Source organism: Sorex fumeus, unplaced genomic scaffold (assembly GCF_029834395.1).
Source record: "Sorex fumeus unplaced genomic scaffold, SorFum_2.1 ptg000008l, whole genome shotgun sequence".
Lineage (NCBI taxonomy): Eukaryota > Metazoa > Chordata > Mammalia > Eulipotyphla > Soricidae > Sorex > Sorex fumeus.
The window spans coordinates 39,508,429-39,512,965 of NW_026606065.1; the positions used below are offsets into that span (position 1 = coordinate 39,508,429).

The 4,537-nt window shown below is 38.2% G+C and overlaps 1 pseudogene; it reads right to left on the bottom strand.

Moving 5' to 3' along the window:
• Positions 1 to 4,054: 4,054 nt before the first annotated feature.
• Positions 4,055 to 4,215, bottom strand: LOC130019568 (uncharacterized; annotated as a pseudogene).
• Between the last annotated feature and the right edge of the window lie 322 nt (positions 4,216 to 4,537).

Consider the following 4,537-nt stretch of genomic DNA (forward strand, 5'->3'; position numbering starts at 1 on the left):
CTCTGAAGCAAGCCATACATGGACTTTTTTTTATTTGGGTGATTGAGTTGGGTTGCTCCTGGATCTGTGCTCAAGGTTCACTTTTGGTAGTACTGGGGAAAAAAGTATACCGCCATGGATCAGACCTGAGAATATCACATGCAAGGGAAGTACTTTAACTCCTGCACTACCAATCTAGTCCAGAGTTTTCTAGTACAACTAAAAAAATAATTAAAAATACACGGCTAATTGAGATGAAATTATAAGAGTCACATAAGAGTGCTTTTCTATATAAAGATAGATACTTCTGAGCAGAGGATATGTTGATAGAAATATGAAAATACCTTCTCTTATAAAATATAATGAATGATTATGATGATAATGTTGCTGATAATAATTATGCAGGTAAAAAGAATAATTAAAACTTCATGGATCAATTTGTTTGGCAGATAGATGAAGCTGGGTGGTTTTCCAATGCAATACAGGGCATAAATCTTGACTTCTTAATAGTATAATATTTTCATGACCATAGACTGCATGATACTTATGGAAGCAACTTAAAAATCTAATAAGCAAGTAGACTATGGACTGAACATGTTTGCCACTCAATGCCTCTTTTGCAGACCACAACACCCAAAAGGAGAGAGAGAACACGGGGGATTGCCCTGCCACAGAGACAGGGGGGGTGGGGGGATGGGGGTGGGAGGGATATTATCCATGGTGGTGGAAAATGGGCACTGGTGGAGGGATGGGTATCTGATCATTGTATAATTGAAACCAAAGCACAAAAAATTGTAAATCTACAACTTTAAAAAAAAATAAAATAAAATAAAGGGAAAAAAAAACTCTAAAAAAAAAATCTAATAAGCACGGAATGTTCATTAGAGAAAGATAGTGAACTGATAAAGTCAAGACAAACTTATCAAACAGAAAAATAAAAATAAACAAAATAAAAATAAAATACATTTTGAATGATTACAAAATGAATACATTTTGAAATAGATTTTTACTTGAATAGAAATAATTGAATAAATTATTAAATCACTATACAATATCTTAGGTATGTTAGTTCATGAAGTTCCTTTTAGAAAAATAAATACATTTCAAAATGATAAAAGTAAAAAAGTATTAACACTTTCCTACCTTATGCCTGTTCACTGGATTTCAAACTTCAGCATATAAAAACTATAACACTAGTCTCGAAAATCAGTTTTTGGAGGCTGGAGCGGTAGAACAGTGGGTAGCATGTGGTCAACCCAGGTTCGGTCTCCACTATCTCATATGATTTTCTGAACATCGCCAGTAGTAATTTCAGAGTACAGAGTCACATTTAGCCCCTGAGTATCATCTTGTGTGATCTTTCCAAAATTAATAATCACTATTTGGTGTTGTCTTCCTCCTAGTCATTTTGTTCTGTTGATTCAACAAACAGTTGTAATCTACTGCTAAACGTGGGTTCAGAAACTAAAATTATAAATGGTAAACCCTGTGAGATTCATCTTAGTTATATAGAGCAATATTATGTGAAATGATTTACCAGTTATCTTAATTTATCTGATATTTTAATGAAATGTGTAATTGGCCTCCATTCTAATACTTAAAATGCATGTGGCAGCAATAGATTTTTGCAGATTGATAATCACCTGTAGTGATATTGTGTGATGAAATGCCAAAAAAATAAAAATGGAAGCTATTAAAAACTCTCTTATAGAGAGCATTTCATTCAGTCAAATGAAGTACAAGAAGTATGTGTGTGGCTGGAGCCACACACAGTGGGTAGGGCATTTCCGGTTTGATTCCCAGCATCCCATGTCATCCTGAGTACCTCCAGGAGTAATTCCTGAGTGCAGACCCAGGAGTAACTCCTGAGCATTGCCATGTGACCCAAAAAGAAAAAAAAATGTAGGTTGACTACCTCTAAGTGGGGGTACTGAGAGAAATGACAATCTGAGTTCAGAGCTTTGAATTCATAGCTTATGGTTCACATAAAGTACCTTTATATAAATCTATTTTTGCCTAAAAGTATTCTCATAAACTATAGCAGAAGTGCTGATTTCTTTAAGCACAACATAAAGATAATTCTATAGATATCTGAAATGCTATATAAATTAAGATTCCCACATTATAAGGATGCATTATGTTAATGTTAGATCACTTAATCACTTAATCACTTAACTTCCCGTTAGTCGTCGATTTGCTCGAGCGGGCGCCAGTAACGTCTCCATTTGTCCCTGTCGCGTGCTAGTGTAGCCCAATGGCATCTCTTCGCTCCGGGAACATGGAGGGCCTCAAACCGATCGTTCATGACCTTGACAAAGAAGTCTGACCATCTGGTAGGTGGGCGGCCACGCGGTCTCTTGACATCCTGTGGAATCCAATCAGTAACAGCTCTAGTCCAACGGTCGTCTTTAAATCTCATTACGTGACCAGCCCATCTGATTTTCGATACCTTGGCATATGAGACAGCGTCCCTGATCCTTGATCGTCGACGGATGTCAGAACTCCGGATTCGTTCTCTCATTTGAGTGAAACGTGATATTCCAAGCATAGCTCTTTCTATTCTTCTTTGGGAGACCTGAATGGACACTACTTCCACTACCCAGCCGTCGCCACACTCCAGGACGCTTTCCGGACCCGCGCGGCCGCTCCGGCCGAGACCCACGCACAACTGAAGACCCACAGAACAAGCCGTCGCCACACTCCAGGACGCTTTCCGGACCCGCGCGGCCGCTCCGGCCGAGACCCACGCACAACTGAAGACCCACAGAACAAGGTAAGCGGAACTCTCTGAGACCTTGGACTCCAGGCTCGGCGGACCCAGGGACAGAGCTTCTCTGCTTGCTCCCACCACCACAGGTGACAAAGGGATTCTAATCAGGAGCCCCACCCTACCCTGCCCTGTCTGCTTCCATCAACCACCCAGGGATCGAATTGTGCACAGGAGACCCACCCTACCCTAATGTTAGATCATTGACATAAATTTAGTAAAACTAGTGATCTTGGTTCTCTAAATTCTGTGAAATGTTCTTGGTAGGAGAAGCTCTTTCACTCTATTTAATAACATTTTTCCATTTTTTCTCTAAGGAAACTTTGTTAAGATATGGTATTCAACTTTTGGGTTCCTGTAGATTTTCCTCAAAATCTACTCTCACCATCTCTCATTACTCTGAGACTTGAGTGTATGAAAATGTATCACCTAAACAGAATAAATATTTGACTTTGCCAAATAGCATCAGAGATTAAAGGAGAGATAAGATAGAATGAATATAAACCTTTAAATAAATAATAAATTTATATACATTGGCTCACTAAATCATGACAGTAGAATCAAACTGATAGTTTTAGAAAAGGAATTACTCAGAGATGTGTTTGACTGAAGTTTGAAACCAAACTTAATCAAATTTAAATGAAGTTGAGTACTAAAATTTCACTGGATTACTCTAAGGAAAAGTATAAAGCATCTTAAAGAGACTACGTTATTAGAATCGATTCATCATATATGATCTCCTCACTGTCTTGCAAGAATATCCAGATAAAACTCCCTTCACTAAGGCTATGAGAAATGTAATAAAGAAGAATTTCAAGAATATTTTTAAAAGCTCTGCTTTTCTTGTCGCTGGTTTGAGTACATAATTGGAAACCTTCTATTGAACTGAGCTCTCAGATTTAGGATGTCAGACCCAAATATGCAAGTGATAACAAAAACAAAGGAAGAGACATTATTGTAATGACTGCACTATTAGATCACAAGTCAGAATAATTGGGTCCACAGAGATCCTTGATGTTGTTTAGTTGATAATGATATTCCCAGAACAGAATTGGATGGCATTTATATAAAAGGTTTAATTGTATCAGTATACTGTTTCTAGGTCCAAGAAACACAATATATACTAAATAACCCAACTAGTAATGCCTCAATACGTCAAATTTAGTTAGTTTATAGATACCTGCTTCCTTCAACAAAAAAATTCTGTCTCTTGTAGAAGGATTTTGTTTTGTATGGGTACCAAACAAAACCTTCAGTGCTCAGGTTTCACTTCTCACTCTTTGATCAGAGATTACTTCCAGAGGAACAGGAGAGAATGTTTAGTAATGGGGATTTAAACAGGTGAATCATATACAAGGCAAGTCTTAACCCAATATAATCTCTCTGGTTCTTCTTGCAGAAGTATTTTTATTAATAATACTTTTCCCCAGATACTACACTTGATCTTAGCCGAAAGGCCGAGAAGTGATAGCACAGTGGTAGGGCATTTGCCTTGTGCACAGCCATCCCTGCCGAGCCAGATTCAATTTCTCCACCCCTCTCGGAGAGCCTGGCAAGCTACCAAGAGTATCTCACCTGCACGGCAAAGTCTGGCAAGCTACCCATGTCGTATTCGATATCCCAAACACAGTAACAAGTGTCACAATGGAGACGTTACTGGTCCCACTCAAGCAAATTGATGAACAACAGGAGGACAGTGATACAGTGCTACAGTGCTACTTTTCCCCAAAGTCCCAAAGATTCTCTATTTTTTAAGGGTAATTAAATTATATTCGGGGCTAGATTGAGACA